Source organism: Elephas maximus, chromosome 2 (assembly GCF_024166365.1).
Source record: "Elephas maximus indicus isolate mEleMax1 chromosome 2, mEleMax1 primary haplotype, whole genome shotgun sequence".
Lineage (NCBI taxonomy): Eukaryota > Metazoa > Chordata > Mammalia > Proboscidea > Elephantidae > Elephas > Elephas maximus.
Window position 1 is genome coordinate 155,974,528 of NC_064820.1, and position 19,066 is coordinate 155,993,593.

At 39.1% G+C, this 19,066-nt stretch overlaps 1 long non-coding RNA gene across 1 annotated transcript; it reads left to right on the forward strand.

The window, feature by feature from the left end:
- Window positions 1–3,643: 3,643 nt before the first annotated feature.
- On the forward strand, window positions 3,644–15,695 carry LOC126070112 (uncharacterized). The gene is made up of 3 exons (XR_007516132.1): window positions 3,644–3,803; window positions 5,673–5,770; window positions 15,071–15,695. It is a non-coding gene; the product is annotated as an uncharacterized LOC126070112 (long non-coding RNA).
- Window positions 15,696–19,066: the final 3,371 nt, after the last annotated feature.

The following is a 19,066-nucleotide window of genomic DNA, read 5'->3' on the forward strand; positions in this document are numbered from 1 at the left end:
TGGGTCCTTGTGGGAGTTTTAGATGATTTTTTGTTGTAATTACATTCACTGCAATGAGATTTGGTCCACTTGGAACAAAAAGTTCTTGCCAACAGCTTTGTGTTAACATTCACACATCTATCGAAGGTTTTAACTGCCACTTGAAGTTATTCTTCCAAGTAATATGAAGAATTGGTTAGTTTTCATGTCTCAGAGGCGAGGGAAACAGATTGGGAGACTTGTCATGAAATCATGTCGCAAATTCCTGGCCCCAGGCTTTTTAACGGGCTCTATGAATCTGTGTTCTGAGCTGCTTTCCTGCTCAGAGCCTGGCTGTAGCTCATCACTAGCACTAGGAGTGGCAGTAGGGGCAGTGGCACTGAGGACCCAAGGGTCCTGGAGTATGAGCCATGGCTGTTCTTGGAATAAACAGTCTTGGGACAGGAGAGGCGGCCCTGGAGTGGTACAAATGGTTTACACTCAGCTGCTAACTGAAAGGTTGGCAGTTCAAACCCACCTAACGGTGCCATGGAAGAAAGGCTTGGCTATTTGTTTCTGTAAAGATTATAACCAAGAAAATCCTGTGGAGCTCAGTTCTACTTTAACTCATGAGATTGCCATGAGTTGGAATCTACTCAACAGCCATGGTTTTGTTTTGTTTTGGAGAGGGACAGGAGAGTTGTGCAGAGGTAAGGCCAGGTCCTAATGTAAAAAGCCAGCAACCTGAACATGGGGCCTGAAGTTGACCATTACCCCTAACCACCCACAACCTATGCCCCAACACACCAGGCAAGCACTTCAAGGAGACTCCACCCTTTAGCTTCCTTCTCTTTGAGGCTCACAGTCTTGCTTTCATGATGCTTTCCCTAATGTCTTTTCATCATGATTCCAACAGCCATCATGTCAACTTATTATCTCTGAAAGTCATTGAAAAGGCACCACTTTTGGAGAAATGTGCTAAACGGAAGCCAAGGTGGCTCCCCTCCCACCCTACTCCCAGTGACTCCTTTCTCTAAAGGAGCCTGTTTAGTGAGTCAAGAATATTCCGTTAACTATATAGGTGCAGCTGCCAGCAAGAACATTCCAAAGAAAATAAATGAAAACCTGTCTACTTTGCACTGTTTTGATGGGCAGTCTCTCTCTTAATCATGGTGCCTGGGTTGTCTCTTCTTAGATTTGTAGCATATTAGAACAAACTTACACTGAAAGGCCTGAGAATTTCTTCATGCAGTGATAATTTGCGGCTCAAAATTTACAGTACTTTACAGTGCCTAAGGCACTGCCTGGTGAGAAGCTAAACATTTAAGGAGGCACATTAACCCTTTGGGGCCATTGGATTACCAATCTAAGCACTGAATACAATTACAGCAACAACAGCAGTAATAATTATTACTTCCAAATGTAATCTATTGATAGATCTCTTATAATGCCCTTCTATCTCCTTAAAGAAGTCCATTTCAAGTGAGAGCTCCAAAGCTGTAAAATTGAAAGGGCTAATGTATCTCCTCAAGCTCCAAATTCTCCTGCCCAGTATTATCCCCTAATTTTCAGGAAAAAAACTGGTTTATCTTAGCTGACTAGTCGAGAGAGGCCATGTAGCACAGTGGTTAAGAGTCTGGCCTTTGTCTCAGACAAACCTCAGTTGAGTCTTGGCTCTGGTACTCAGCTTCTGTGGCCTTGAGCAAGTTATCTAACTTCTCTTAACCTGCATTTCAGCAACTGTAAAATGCATCTCTGTGAGAATTAACCAAGATCACACATGCGGAACCCTGCACAGTGGCATTAGGCCAAGGATTGGAATAGAGAATTGAAGACAATGTGGCAAGGTGATTTTAAGAGTGTGGACTTCAGAGTCAGCCACATGTGAGTCTAAATCCAAGATATATGACCACAGGCAAATCACTTAAGCTTTCTAAGCCTCAGTTTACTCATCTAAAAAAATTCATGATAGTAATACCATTTACATCATGAGGATTAAATGGCACAGTGTACTAAAGGAATTAATAAGAAGGGGTAGCTCAAAGGAAAAGTTGGATGACCACACTTGGAGGACAGGATCCAAGGCAGACCTGGAGACCCATTGAACATGTTATCAAAGTCTCACACATTGTTCCAACTATACAACAGCATGAAGAGTTCCTCTCTCCACAAACAGCACAATTTAATTGTCCATTTGGCTTATATACTTAAGTCTCCCATGCATTTGATTGGCTCAAGTTGGCTTCCCCAGGTCTGATCTGCTCTAAGATCTGGTGAGGTAGAGCACCTCTTCCAGACCATAGTAAGTTTATCAGTATAGTGACAACTTGTGAGGCTTTGTAGTAGACGCCTTGTAGTAGACAGCTTGCCAGAAATCTCTAGAGGTAACCTAACATCCTTTTCAACCTACAGCATGGTGAATTTTAGTTATGTTTACCATATCATGACTGAGTTCATAATAAATGAGTCAAACCCTATCTGTTGCAAATCATATCTAATGATCTCAGCAATTTGTTGTTGCTAAATATGAAAGAAATCTACTTCTCTCTCTTGTAAAAGTCTTATGTAGTCCAGGGGTGTTATAGCAACTCTGCTGTACAGAATGGTCAGTGCCTAGGCTCCCATCTTCCTGGTTCACCATGCACGACTTCCCTTCTCAAGGTTGCCTCATGGTCTAAGTGGCTGCTTCAGCTCCTGCCATCATAACCACATTTTAGCCCAACAAAAAGGGATAAAAAGGAAAGGGTAAAGACCTGTGCCAGCTTTATTTTAAGGAAGGCTCTCATAGGCTGTTGCATGATACTTTTGCTTATCTTTTTGTTAGAACTCAGTCACATGGACATACCAAGCTAAAAGAAAATCTGGGAAATGCCTCATTGTGAATGGCCAAGTATGTAACTCAAAACTGGAAGAATGGGAGAACTTTGTGGTAAAAACTTAGGCCCCAAGTACATGATCAGTCTTCTTCAAGTTGTTTGCTGATTATTCGGCATAAATGGAAAGTCTCTGAAAAGCAAAATGAAGTCTTTTACAATATCTTGAGACAAATACTAGAGTTCAGAACCCTTCTGGGGATGGGACTCTGAAGAATATACCAGACTCTCAATAGAAAGCCCTGGAGACCCATGAACAAACCAGACTTAGATAGAGCCTGTCCACTCAGCACAGTCCATCATTGAATTGATATCATTATTCACCACTCTATTGGCCTAGTAAAGCAAAGAATGAACTGTCTGGAGGAGGATAATAGCATCAGGATCCTCTATAATTTTTATACATAGTATCTGTCATTCAGTCAAAGGTTACCTGGCATGCCAAAAAGTAGGCTCACATGACCAAAAGCCAAGAGAAAAGGTAGACAAGAAAGACAGATCTGCAGATGATTCATATATAAGAGCTAACTGAAAAGGACTTTAAAATAACTAATATAATCATGATAATAGAGAAAATAATGAAAAATATGGAAACATTTCCTAGAGAACTAGAATCTATTTTTTTTTTTTTTAAAGAAGCAAAACGACTTTCTTCAACTGAAAAACATAATATATGCAATTAGGAATACATTAGATTGGTTTAACAGCAGAGTAGACACATCAGAAGACAGAATTAGTGGACTGGAAAACAGATCAATAAAAAAATATATAAACTGAAGTATAGAGGAAAAAATAATGAAAAATAGAAAGCAAGGAGAAAGGGAACAAATAAGAAGGGCTATTAATACATGTAATTGGATTCCCAGAAGGAGAGGAGAAAGAAGTGGGACAGAAGTAAAATTTGAAGAGATAATGACAAAGAATCTTCCAAAACTGATGAAAGATATCAACCTTCCAGATTCAAGAATCTTGGTGAGTTTCAAGCAAGACAAATACAATGAAAATCACACCTAGTCACATGTAATAAAACAGCTAAATCTCAAAGATGACAAAGAAAACATCTTAATGGCAGCTGGGCAGGAGTGAGCAAGACACATTATCACCAAAAGGGGTATAAATAAGACTGACAGCAGACTTACCAAGAGAGTGTTAGAAGCCAGAAAGACAATAGAATGACACATTTGAAGGGATTACAGGAAATAACTGTCAATCTAGAATTCTATGTCCAGCAAAAATATCCTTCACAAGAACAGGACTACGAATGAGGTGCTTGCTTCGGGTGTAAAATGTAAGGGGGATCCAGAAAACCTAATAATCAAAATAAATTATATTTTGTATTTCACTATAATATTTTTTAAAATAAAAAATGCAAAAAGTCCATGATAAGAAAATTTCGAAGATTGTCTTGTCCCATTGCCAATGGTGCCTTTTGATGAACAGAAGTTATTAATCTTTGTAATAAAAGTGTTTTATAGATCAATATAGTACAGTTGATCAATTTTCCCCTTATGATAGGGATGTTTCTGTCTTGTGTAAGAAATCTTTGCCTCCCCAAGATCATGAGGACATTCTGCTATATTTTGTTCTAAAAGCCTTACTATTTTACCTTTCATGTTTAGATCTGCAGTATATCTGAAACTGATTCATGGGTATGGGTGTGAAGTAGAGGTCAAGATTTAATTTTTCCATGCTGTTGTTAGTTGCCATCAAGTCAGTTCCAACTTATAGCAACCCTATAGGACAGAGTAGAACTGCCCCATAGGTTTTCAAGGAGTGGCTGGTGGATTGGAACTGCCGACCTTTTGGTTAGCAGCCAAGCTCTTAACCACTACACCACCAGGGCTCCAATTTTTCCATTTGAATATCCAATTAACTCAGCACCATTTATTGAAAAGACTATCTTTCCCCACAGTAAAATATTAATGCTTGTTATAAATCAAGAGTATTTATATGTATGGGTCTGTTTCTGAACCCTCTAGTCTGTTTCATTTATCAGTTTGTCTATTCTTGCATAGATTAATATAGCCAATGAATGCCTTAATTGATGTAGCTTTATAATAAGTCTTGATATTTGGTAGTTTAAGTCTCTCAATTTTGTCATTATTCAAGATTGCCGGTGCTATTCTTAGCGCTTTGTATTTCCATATAAATTTTTGAATCAACTGATCAATTTCCTGGAAAAAGAAGAAAGAACCATGCCGAATGTGTAAATCAATTGGGGGAGACTTGACATCTTTGCAATGTTGAACTTTCCTCTTCATAAATACATTATATCTCTTCATTTAGTTCGGTCCTATTTTCTCTCAGCAATGTTTTGTAGTTTTCAATGAAGAAATCTTGTACATCTTTCATTTCATTTATTCCTAGGTATTTCATGCTTTTTGATTCTATTGTAAATAGCATCATTGTTCATTTTATATCTGTTTGTTGCTTATATATAGAAAGAAATTTTTTATCAACCTTGAATTACTGACCTTGCTAAATTTGCTTATTAAAACAAATTCTTCCTAATTTTCCTTATGTACGATCATGTCATCTCCAAATATTGACTGTTTTGTTCCTTCCTTTCCAATCCCTAGCACTTTTATTTATATTTGTTGCCTCATTACACTGACTAGGACCTCTTGTACAATTGTCGATAGCAGGTATCTTTGTCTTATTCCAGATCTCAGGGGAAAATATTTCATCAATATTTCAATTAGCCTTTGCTGAAATGACACAATTCAAAACACAGTGGCTTAAAACAATTGTGATTCATTATTTCTCATCATTCTGTGGGTTGACCGGATAGTTCTTCTGTTGATGTAATGTTAGTCCATTCATGTGCTTGCTTCCATCTAGGCTGGAAGATCCAAGATGGCCTCAACTACATGTGGCAATTGGTGAGGGCTATTGGCTTGGGCATCTCCTTTTTCTTCCATGAGACATCTCATCATTCAGTAAGTAAGACTGGCTTCCTTAATAGTGGCCTAAGGACGGCTTTTCAAGAGGCAACTTGTCTTTTCAATAAACCAAGGTTGACAAGGGTTGACAATGGCAATTAGATATGGCAATTAGAAAGAGGGAGAAAGCAAAACCAAAGACCTGGAAGTTCTACAGATAGATAATTAGCTTATGAATAATCTGGTGCCAAAATCCATAAAGAAACATTAATTTTTTTGGAGCTTTAGAAATAAATAATTCTAGGTGGGGAGGAGTGGGTAAAGAGCTAGGAAATATGGAAAAGTATTATACTTTAGTGTTGTGGATGGAATTAGCATCTGGAATTAGGGGAGAATAGGAACTTCCCACCCACTCATCTTTTGAAAATGATATTTCTCCTAGTGAAGACTGAAATATAACCCTGGCCCAAGCAAGTGCCTGACACAGTGATCAATGGGACATTCTCAGCACCATATCCATCATTTCTCAAAGATGAATGTAATATAAAAAATCAAAACCCTTTGGACTAGTGTGTTATAAAATCTGTATAATTCATTATATTTTTGTTTATTACTCAAATAGTCCTAAAGATAGCTTTTGGATTGGTATAAACCCCACTGATTTCCAAGGGGATATATGTCAGTTGCATCCAACTTCAGGTTGGAGTTGTGCTGCTCTGACTTCAGGTTTTTAAGCAAAATATTTTATTTGAAAAATGTTAAGGGGGAAAAAGTTATTTAATAAGTTGTCATCACATGATAAAGAGAGAATACTTTCATGAATTACTAAGAAACCATTTTGATCATACTGGAAAATTCCATCTTTAAAAATGAAAATCTTGCCTAACCTGGAGACTTTGTAGTATATTTATAAGATTGATGAACTGAAAGTCCTGTGTCTGGGTTTTAAATAAAGAATAGTTTTGAAACCAAAGTTAATTTTGCATGTAGAATAAAATGTTAAATGTACTTTCTCTCAAAAATCAACCCAAGTTTCTTAGCAAAGTACAGTTCCATCCTGTAATCAAGAAAACCTCAAACCTTCAAACCCAAACAGAGGGTCTACTCTAAAGATATCAAGACTTTTCCATATAAAAGTTTCAATTCTTGGAACTATTCAGATAAAATCAAAGGGAAAACTGGGAATATGATGTTAGGAATATACATAGTTTTAATTCTTTTCATCATGAAATGTAAAAGAAAAGATATATTAGAATAATGAAATTGATTTCCCCTTCCTCTTTGATTTCTCCAATCTAATAAAGTCTATTTAAAAAAAAACAAAAACTATTGGCGCTGAGTCGATTCTGACTCATAACAACACTACAGGGCACAGTAGATCTGCCCCATGGGTTTCCAAGGAGCAGCTCGTGGATTCAAACTGCCAACATTTTGGTTAGCAGCCATAGCTCCTAACCACTTCGCCACCAAGGCCCCAATAAAGCCTATAGGTTTCCTATATGTAGTCTCTATTATTATAACATGCATTAGTTTCCTGTTGCTGCTATAACAAATTACCACAAATTTAGAGGCTTAATACAAAAGTATTATCTCACAGGCGGACTCAGCTGGTTCCTCTGCTCTGGGTCTCAGACCAAAATGAAAGTGTCAGCAAGGCTAAATTGCTTTCTGGAGGTCCTGAGAAAGAATCTGTTTCCGAGCTCATTCAGGTTGTCGGCAGAATTTTGTTCCTTGTGGTTATAGGACTGAGGTCCTCATTTTCTTGCTGGCTGCCTTTGAGGGTGCCATAGCTTCTAGAGGCCTTAATCTAGGCCTTGCCCGTGACCCCTATGTTTCTGAGCCAGCAGCAGTATACGGAATCCTTTTCATGTTTGGAGTCCCTGCCTTCTGCACCATCTCTCCTGTCTCTAGCTGGAGAAAGCTCTCTGCTTTTGAGGACTCATGTGATTAGATTGGGCCCACCTGTGTAATCTAGGACACTTTCCCTATTTTAAGGTCTGTAACCAAAGTCCCTTTTGCCAGGTATGCAATTTATTCACAGGTTCTAGAGATTAGGGCATGGACATCTTCTGGGGACCATTCTGCCTATCACGTAACAGGGTGGATACATAACGTATATAACGTGTGTGTGTATGTATGTACAGTGTATGTGTGTGCATATATATGGATAGATTATATATGTGTGTGCAACATATAATAATATATGTTCACTATAAAATTGAAATGTGAAGAAATTCTGACAGAATATTAATCTTTTTTTCCTACCTGCTTATACTATTTTTTGTTTTAGTAAACCTTCTGAAATAGATTCTTAACATTCAGGCAAGGCGTTAAAAGGTTAAATGGAGGCTTCTGGGGGGGAAAACTTTATGAAAAATCTCTTCTTTATCTTATCTTCACCCCTCAATTAAGCAATAGTTCCTATTTCCAGCTGCCTACAGAATTTTTCCATTTAAATATCCCATACTGTCAAAAATGTTTAAAAAACCAAGCCTATTGACACCATGTACTACCTGATATATGCAATAAGAAGGGCATATTATCATGTCTGTGATAATCTTGCCAAGAAACATTAGACAAATACAAATTGAAAGACTTTCTACAAAATAACTAGCTAGTACTCTTTAAAAGCATCAAGGTCAAGAGAGGCAAGACTGAGGAATTGTCACAGACTGAAAGAGGTTAAGGCAACATAGCAACTCAATGCAATGTGGGATCCTGGATTGGATCATGGAATAGAAAAAGGACCTTAGCAGGAAAACTAATGAAATTTGAATTAGATCTGAGTTTAGTTAATATTATCATATTGATGTTAATTTCCTTGTTTTGACAATTATATTGTGATTAGGATATTATTTTTGTAATTCTGTAATTCTAAAATTATTTTAAAGGAAAAATAATGTTACTTATCTTTTAAAGAGTCCATCAAACTACTTCTGCTTAAATTATGACAATCAGCACTCTACCCATCTACATGGATCGGAGTCTTAGGGTCATCTTTTTCTTTCCACATTCTTTCTCCGTTATAGACTGCATTACTAAATCCAGTTGATTTTTTTTTTTTTCTTCCCAATACCTCTCAGGTTTGCCTTTTACTTTCTTTCCTATCACAATCACCCTAGTCAAGGACCTTATTTCCTTGTGCCCAATTTACAGCAGAAACCCTGGTGGTGTAGTGGTTAAGTGCTATAGCTGCTAACCAAGAGGTCGGCAGTTTGAATCTGCCAGGCGCTCCCTGGAAACTCTATTGGGCAGTTCTACTCTGTCCTATAGGGTCAATATGAGTCAGAATAGAGATGACAGCAGTGGGTTTTTTTTTTTTTTTTTTAATTTATAGCAAAATGAGCCCTGCTGGCACAGTGATTAAGCACTCAGCTGCTAACTGAAAGGTTGGCAGTTTGAGCCCACCAGCCACTTTGTGGGAGAAAGATGTGGCAGCCTACTTCCCTAGAGACTCCAGCCTTGGAAACCCTATGGAGCAGTTCTGCTCTGTCCTATAGGGTCACTGTATGTCAGAATTGGTTTGACAGCAATGGGTTTGGGTCGTTTTTTTTAAATTAGTTTGTTTGAATTATAGCAATAGCCTTCAGTCCTTCCCACCATGAATCATATGTATATCTTAGACATTTAATGTTTTCTTGTGTGCATGTGTATGTGTGACTCCTTTACTTAAGAATTTAGAGTAAGCCACCACTACCTACAGGATCAGTTCCAATACTCAATAGCTTGGGGTCCAATCCCTCCTTCCTACCCTCCTACTTCTTTTCTTTCAAAATCTACCAATTCAGCCAAACTAGTATATTCATGATCCTTCAAATATACTTACTCTTTTCCTGTCAAACCTCATACTCACACATTCTGTCTCCCTAAAATGCCATTTCTCTACTTTTCCTCTCTAAATCCTACTAGGCGTTCAGGGTCTAGCTGAAGTCAACCTCTTCCAGGCAGCCTCTTCACTGATTCTACCCTTATTGATTCTATGCCTCATTCTTGTGATTATTAACGTGCTACTTAACGTTGTTATTTATTTAAGATCTGGAAGAGATTCTTGGTCCAACCTGGTTTTGTTTTTTAAATATGAAAACTATAGTTCAGAGACTTTCATAGGCTAGCCACCACAGGTGGCAAGTGACAGAGCCAAGACTGATCTGGTTATTTCTATTTCTGTTCCATCACACTGGCTCAGGAGGTACTTGATAAATGCCTAAAACTTCAGACCCTTGAGGGCAGGGATGAGGTGGGGTCATTGTATCTTTGTATGTGTTCATTAGTTGTGGTGAACATATTACTATCATAATTTTTGAAAATGGGTTTAATCGAAATAAATTAATTTATTTATTGTAGGACCCTAAAGAGAAAAAAAAGAGAGAGAGAATTTTAAAAGGAGGTGTTGGTTAGTAACCATGGCAGCCAGTTGCTACAGGCATATCACATATAGTGGGGACTGAAAAGTTGCAGGTCAGATTTGGCCAGTAGGGAGTGGCTGGTGATGCTAAGAAGAGCAGTCTCAGTAGAAGGGTGGTGACTGAAGGCAAATGGCAGTGAAGGGAAATGGAGAAGTGGAAACAGTCTGCAAGGTGTGGAATCACCTTGCAGAAAGCAATTTGGCCTTGTGTTCTTGGTTCTGTCTAGCCTTCCCAACACCTGGGGCTAATGAGTGGGGAGCTGGCCTGACCAAAAGGGACCACCTGGGTGCCCTATGCTGACTAAGCCTCATGATGCATGACATAATCCATCACGGCCAATAAGAGCCCCAAACCTTCACACCACCCCACACAACTAATAATCTGCTTTCTGTCACCATACATTCGATTTGTATTTTTTAGAGTTTCACATAAATGGAATTATACATGTATGCTTTAGTCTGACTCTTTTTATCAGCAGAATGCTTTTGAGATTCATCCATGCTGTTATGTGTATCACTAATTCATTTCTTTTTATTGCTGAATAGTTTTCTAATGTGTGAATATATTATGATTATCCTTTTACTTCAATTTGCTAATGTTCTATTGAGGATTTTTGCCTCTATGTTCATGAGTATATAGGTCTGTAGTTTTCTTATAAAGTCTTTGTCTGGCTTTGGTACCAGACTACTACAGGACTTATAAATCAGCTGAGAATTATTTTAGGTATGTATTGCTATTTCCAAGTGACTTTTCTTGGCCATCTCTTGGGCACTACTGCCCCAAGAGGCCTAAAGATGCCCTTCAAGGAAACTTCTAAAGATTCAGAAGCCCCTGGCACTGCTTTCAAGGTTTTGTGGCTTAGCAGCTATTGCCTATTCCCATTCAGGGTACAGCATGCCAGTAGGGCGCAGATGTTCAAACACTATGCACAGAAACTTCAAAACTCTGACCCTTCCAAGGAATTTCAGCCATGCTCTTGAGTCTGGCTGCTTCTGCTTCTACAGTACAAAGCAGTGGCCTCCATCCTTTCCTCTGCAGTAATCCAATATAATCTCACTTAACCAAAATTTGGTTTAGAATCAGGGTGAAAGGTATTGGGGAGGGGGAGGGACAAGGGACTAGTGAGAATATAGGAAGCTCAGACCTTCAAAAACAAAGTTAGACTTTGCCTGAGAGTGGAATGGGGAAAGGAGATACTTGAACCTTCCCTGGTAAGTACCTAGCAGCAAAAATTCAAGATGAAAGCTAATTTTCCCCTTAACACACCCTGTAAGGCAAACCAAGAAAAATTTATATCCATACATACTTAAACTTCAAGAAACAGAATCTTACATAATATAATGTCTCCCCTGAACAGTGCATCTTTTACAAACGTGGAGACTGTCCCTTATCCCCATCCCTTAGAGATAGGCAAAAATGTTTAAAAACCATGGTTTTATGAGGTTTCGAGGGCCTCAGGCAGACAAAATTCCTGCTGATCTAGACTAGATATCCTGCCTTGACATACAGATTAGGCTTCCAGAATCAGATTAGGCTAGCAAAATCAGGGCAAGGAACACATTATAACTTCCAGCCCAGAACAGAATCTACCCTATTATGCTATATAAAATCCATGGTCTTCAAGCATCTGTTTTTTTTTTTTTCTTTTTTTTTGAGGGGGATGCTAAATGTTACAGTAAGACTGACCACCCTCGATACATATATGTTCTGCTTCTTATTGTTTATGTATGTGTGCATGTGTGTATATATGTATGTATATCTATATACATACACATATATACATATAGTTATATGGTTATCATAAAACTAAGGCATTAGTACCATAGATTGTGAGCGTAATATACAAAATTTGAAGAGTCCATTCCCCTGTGTTGTTTGGGAGGCTCTGAGAGAGTCACTGTAGACTCTCAAAGGGATTGGAACCAGTTACCTGAGCTGTCTCCACGCACCAAGGCTCAAGGATGTCAGTCCTTATCCCTGGGTAACTCCATTGTAAACAAGGCATGTTGCTCAGAGGAGAAATCAGAACTGAGTGGAAGGTTTATAAGAATAAAGTGTTTGGTTTTTAGAGGAGTTGGAGTGTGACCTTAATACAGTAAGGTGTTTGGATAAACCAGTTCCCTATAGCCAAAGAACCAAGATGGTGGTGGGTGGCCATACGATAGACCAAGGAGGAGTGAACTTTAGATCTGAGGGAAGAAATCAAGCACTTGTTTTTTAATAGAGATTGCTTGCAGGGGTGAAAGGACATATGATGGGGAGTTGAGTCGCCCAGCTCGGATGCTGCATCTGTCACAAAATACTTTTGTGGTCTTGGGCCCTTCTCTTACTCTCTCTAGGTCTCAGTTTCCTCGTTTTTAAAAGAAAAGCCAAAGAAGTTGGTGATTAGATAAAGTCTAGATTTCTTAGTTTCCAAAATTGTGTAAGGATACAAGTGTTCTTTATTTTTGTTCATTTCTTTTATAATGTTCTTCATAAAATTACCAGCTGGACTGAGATGTTTTAAGTGGAAATAAAAGAAATGTTGCCCATGTTTCAACTAGAAACAAGGGCACGCCTCAACTCAAAGACAGGAGCAGAAATTCAGGAGTCAAGAAACAGAGGCTGATGAACATTCATTCCTTCTAGAAGATTAGTCTCTCATACTTTAGAAGATTTTGTATTCTTTTTTTTTTTAAGTGCGTGATGACTTTGTTAAAGGAAACTATAAAAGTCTTGATATACCAAAGACGTAAGCAAACTTCACACGAGTTTTGTAACTTTCCCTCTCTTATAAACAATAAGGTAGGTCTTATAAACAATAATACTGAACATAAATATTGAAACTTCTTGGAGTCCTTAGTGGATTGTTTGATCAGCTTCTCCAATTTTCTAGGAACCACTTCCTGTCTTCTGGGAACTGCTCCCTAACCCTCCCCCCCAACCCACTGCCTCATTCCTGCCTAGAGAGCCCCAGGGAGAAGCAGGCATATTTATACAATGCTGTCACTCTCCTACTTCCTCTTCCTTGCTGGAAATCTGTTGTGTGGAGATGGGGAAAGCATCACAGGAACCATTTTAGAGTAATTTTTCCTCTTGAAGCTCAGACTTTTCAAGAGTGGTTACAGGTAGAGGAAGAGATTTGGGACTAAGGAAAGGAAAGCTGATGCCTTTGAGGGTGCTTGCAGGTCACCTACTTGGTGATGCCTGGCAGGGAGTTGAATATATTGACCCTCAGCACCCAAAAAATCCACAGATTATTAGGCATAGGCTTTCTCAGAAGGTATGGAAGCAACTCTAGCTAACTAAGAAGAGTGAGGAGGCCAAGACCAGACCCTTCTGCAAAAGAAGAGGAGGAAAAGCCGACCAACAGAGACTGCAAAAGATGGTCAGGGCTGTGAGCCAGGCCTGTGTCACTATCCTTCACTCTCTGAGGAGACAGCCTCTGGCTCTCTCAGGTGTCCCCTAACTGTTCCACAAATCACTGGTTTTCAGTATGTTTTGTCTAGGATGTCAGTATTTCCAGGATACATTAGCGTTTCTGCTTGTCTAACAATCTGTCCACATGCACCATTAATCCCTAACTAGGTGAGATAAATTATTTGGCCTTGCTGTGCCTACCATGTTTTGCATCCTTTCCATTCTGTTCAGATTGACAAAGATACCCATTAGAACCTTCTGGAAGGAATCCAAGTGACTGGGCAACAACATCATAGCCTTGGTAACTTAGTTTAAGCCAGAGAAAATAGGTAAGAGTTAGAATACATCTTTTGGTCTCTTGGTTTCTTATTTTGATTGAAAAAAATAGGCTTTCTAACTTTCGTCTTGTAGAGGGCCAACAAGTGAAAGAAATCTGGTTCTTGTCGGCAAGTGAGAACAGGTAGATTCAGATACTACTCAAGAATTTTGCATCCTGCCCCCACCCTTTGTAAGTCCACTTGGGACCAGCTCCTTCTTTCTAGTTCACCAGCTTCCCACCAGGCATGAGATAGAGTCGAATTCCTTGCTCCAACAGGGGCTAACATCTTTCTTTCATTTCCGTGATACCAGAGAGGGACTCAAACAGATGGAAATATCAGTTAGGTTGGGTGAATATTTTTATGTTTCAGTTAGTCAGTCATGGAAAATAAATGGACATGGTTTCAGTGCGAGCTGGATCCCTAGGGTTTATTTATGTATTTAAAACATAAGTTTAGTTTTGCAGTTGAGTGAAAAAAAGGAATACTTGGTTTCAGTTCAAAATTCACAAAGTGTGCAGCTTTTGGTTCACAGTATGGTTCAAATCACTAGCTATTTATTCTTAGCTGTCTTCTTCAGAGAGAAGTTGGGAAAACATCTTTCCCTTTACTAGAAAGGTCTATGAAAAATGAGTTACTTATTATTCCTACTCTGTTTTCCTCTGGGTAAAGGCAAGCACTCCTAAATTTAGTGATGTCTAAGTAGATCTTCCTCTCCTTGTCATATTCTACCTGTTTTGTTCACGATTTGGCACAACTCTTGTGGTCATATGGGGGATTTGTTTTTTAGGCAAAGTGTTGCTGTTTCTTTTTCTGCTTGAGTGTTAAGGATGGATCCTGGGTAGTAATTCCTGAGCCTCATGCCCTCGACAGAAGACCAGTGATGAGGTTAATGAGGTGTTGGAAGATAGCAAGGCCAGCTCCAGTGTTACGCTTTCCAACTTTTTAATTAGGAATTCTGATGAATGGCTTGCTTGTAAAATATTCTTTCACTGAGTGACACCCCCACCCAGCAAGGAGAGATGAAGAAGTACATGGTGAGATAAAGCAGAGCTGTCAATCTCTGTCTGCTTTCCCCCAAGTTTGTCCAGCTCACATCCAGGGCCTGTAGCTGCCTGTAGCTTTCATAAATAATGTCCCAGAGGCTTCCAAAGCCAGAGCTGCCAGAGTAGCATGAATTACCAATGGAAACTTAAGATAGATGGGATCTTTCTCATATCATTTTTCTCCTGCAGGTCATTGGTTTGAATATGGAGTTTCCTGCAACATTTGTGTGTGTTTATTAGATGGAGCCTCAATTTGGACTCCTGTGGGAATGGCTACTTCCAGTACTCAGTCATGAAACCATGTTTTCAGGAGCTGTCATTATCAAGCAACCACGGAGACTCCTACTGCAAGAACACAAATTGTGCCAAGTGTGTATCTCAGAGGAAGGACTCTGAATCTTCCTCTCATTGTGTCATGATAGATGTGTGCTCTAATGTTTTCCAGGACTCTGTGGACGTTATCATTGGAACACAACCACATTTCTTGTTCCCAAGTGAGTATAGTTTTGTCCAGGAAAGGCATCAAGGCTGGAAAGACAGAGTGATTATATGTGGATGGATGAGGTGCAGGGGAAAAAAAGAATACCTTCTAGGAATAGAAATATAGACCCTTTGATATAATTTTACAAAATAAGGTTTCGAGGCTGTGATCTTTGAACAATTTTAAGAGATAGAGAAATCCATGGGAAATACAGGGGCTTGAGAGAGGAAGCAGTTATCAGCAATTACAAGAACGCTGAGTGCAATTAATGACAGTTTTCCTTCCAGTACATTTTTAAGTTTAAAATTATTTGGGGGATTCCAGTTTCAAATAACCTGGTGTTTTGTCTGAATAAAATAATTGTACTTTGTATTTAGTGTTTTTAAAGGGTTTGAGGAATTCCACCATTTTATTTTATTTTTCCATTAATCTCCTCATATCCTAGAGAGGAGGAAGAAAGCAGCCACAATTTGGCAATGGCTGAATTGTGGACCCTAGGTTATGGGCAGGTTCCTGATTGGTGCAAGTGGTTTGCACTTGACTCGTTGTTGTTGTTAGGTGCCATCAAGTTGGTTCTGACTCATAGTCCACAGAACAAAACACTGTCCAGTCCTGCACCATCCTCACAATTGTTATGTTTGAGCTCATTGTTGCAGCCCCAGGAGCCCCAGTGTTTAAGAGCTCAGCTACTAACCAAAAGTTGGCAGTTCAAATCCACCAGGCGCTCCTTGGAAACCCTATGGGGCAGATCTATTCTGTCCTATAGGATCTCTATGAGTCGGAATTGACTTGACGGCAGTGAGCTTTTTCAGGTTGCAGCCACTGTGTCAGTCTATTTCATTGAGAGTCTTCCTCTTTTTCACCGACCCTCTACCAAGCATGATGTCCTTCTCCAGGGACTCCTCCCTCCTGACAACACATCCAAAGTATGTGAGACAAAGTCTTACCATTCTTGTTTCCAAGCAGCACTCTGGCTGTACTTCTTCCAAGACAGACTTGTTTGTTCTTCTGGCAGTCCATGGTATATTCAATATCCTTTGCCAACACCATAATTCAAAGGCATCAGTTCTTCTTTGGTCTTCCTTACTTGTTGTCCAGCTTTTGCATACGTTTTCTACTAACTTAAAAAGTTTGGCAGTTTTAACCCACCCACTGACACCATGGAAGAAAGGCCTGGTGATTTGCTTCCATAAAGATTACAGCCAAGAAAACCCAGTGGAGCAGTTCTAGTCTGTAACACACAGAGTCACCATGAGTCAGAATCAACTCAATGGCAATGGGTTTGGGATTTTTTGTTTGTTTGTTTAGGTCTTAGCTAGGGCCCATCAGTTGAAACAGCTTCTGTGTGCATTTTCTCAGTCCGTGCACAATGTCATAATGGTATAATGGCTTGCTTGGGTCTGGAAGTAGTCTTTGGTAAGTATTTCACATGATCTACTTTAGCTGACCTTTGCTTCATTTCACCACAGAATTTGCAATGCCATTAGGAGGCACTTCAGGATAGAGACAAAAAGTACCCAATGGGAAGTATTTTTCTCACTCTGTAGGGTCTGCTTTTATTAGTAGGTTATGTCCAAATCTACCCAGACTCAGACAATTCAGCTAATTTCTCACCACTTAGAATAATTGGCCCTGGTGGCACAGTGGTTACAGGTATCGACTGCTAACTGAAAGGTTTCTGGTTCAAAACCACCAGCAGCTCTGTGAGAGAAAGATGTGGCAGTCTGCTTCTGTACAGATTTATAGCCTTCAAAACCCTATGGGGTCACTATGAGTTGGAATTGAATCTATGGCAGTAGGTTTGGGTTTTGGATTAGAATAATTGGTAGTAGGGCCACCTTGAACTACAAGTTTGGGGAGTAGATTCTGATTTTTAAGGTTGAAGGATAGATACACTTTTGGGACCAGAACTTAAGAGACTTTCCTTAATTAAGAAATATCTATAATTTATTCTTAGGTAGCTGCATTTATAAGGAGCCCTGGTGGCACAGTGAGTTAAGCACTCAGCTGCTAATCGAATGGTCAGCACTTTGGACCCACCAGCTGCTCTGAGGGAGAAAGATGTGGCAGTCTGCTTCTGTAAAGATTACAGCCTTGAAAACCCTGTGGAGACAGTTTTACTCAGTCCTTTAGGGTCACTATGAGTCAGAATTGACTTGATGGCAATGGAATTATTATTATTTTGTTGCTGTATTTGTATACAATAGGGTCTAAAAAAAAATAGTTGTATTTTTTAAGTAGGGAAAAGTTTCTCCTCGCTCATTAAGTTTCCCTTGATAAACATTGTAAAGATAGAACTTCTGCCCAGTTTTCTTATAATAAATTGCCATCCTATAGAGGCTAAAATTATAAGGTTTTATTTTGTACTGCTAGGCTTGCCTTCTGTGTAGACTGAATATATAGTGGGATTTGAAGTTTTGTAGGCATTCTTTTGCCCCTAAAATGTAACAAACCCTCAGCTTTACCAACCTCCTGCTAAGGTTCTAGCAGATTCTGGCTACTGGATTCTCGCTACTGGAGTGACTCCTTTGGCTTTAAACGTTAAGAGTGGCGTGTGTGTGTGTGTGTGTGTGTAATATAATTGGCATTTCTCAAACCAGGGTCCACAGATACATTGTTAAGTGTCAGAAAGTTCTACCAGGGTGTGTGTGTGTGTTTTGGTTTCAGAGATGATCTTTAAAAAGATCTGTAAACCCATTCTAATCACCTGGACAGTTACCCTGTGACCCCATTTGGCTACACTCTTTCAGTTTCCAGGTTGTGTGAAAGTTTATTCTCATACTGGCACCAAGGGAAGGCCAATTACATCCCATCACAGGGTAGACTAAAGGGAAACACATGGCCTGGGGCATCAGCTGGTTTACCTTAATAGGTGTTCCAGATGCAACAGCATCTGTGCCTGGGGTTGGTACTTTTGTCATTGCAGGTGAAGATGCACCACAGAGCCATTTTTGTAGGTCTCAAGTGCATGGAACTGGTTTTAGTATTGTATTTTGAAGCTACTCATTAATTAGCTTTTCAAAATAATGGGACAGAGGTTAAAATGGGTTATCATCAAAAAGGACAAATTACAGCAATGAAAAAACATGTAAAGCACTTTTACGTGCCAGGCAGAGGGCTAAGTGCTTTTCATGTAATCCTCTGTCATCTCTGTGAGGTAGGTACCTTTGCTATCCCTGGTTTACTGGAGAGGAAGGGGAGACTTAAAGAGGTTAAGTCAGAGGTTAAGTCATTCACCCAATTACGCAGGAAGATTCTAGCCCAGCCAGTCTGTCTCCAGAGACCTCATTCAGAACCACGCTGCTAGTCTCCCTCAGAGAAACAGAGAACACAAAACTTCAGTGTTCTGCAATTAAATACAATTTCAATGATCTAATCCCAGCAAAACAGCTTCATATGTCGCCATTTGTGTCAATATTTTGAATTTTATTGGCATTGTAATTTTGTTTTTAATTTATTTATTAATAAAATTTTATATATGTATTTATAAATTTGTTTTGGTTTAATAGTTGTATAAGAACTATAAGCATAGGAGGTTAATGCCTGGTTTTATGTTTGTGTATATTTAAGTATTATAATAAAAATGGCTTATGTCAACACTGGCAGTCTACAAGTATTAAGTCATTAACACCCTTAACACATTAACCTTGTTTACTTTAAATAAAATCCCTTAATAGCCTAAGAGACGGGACATATTTTGATGG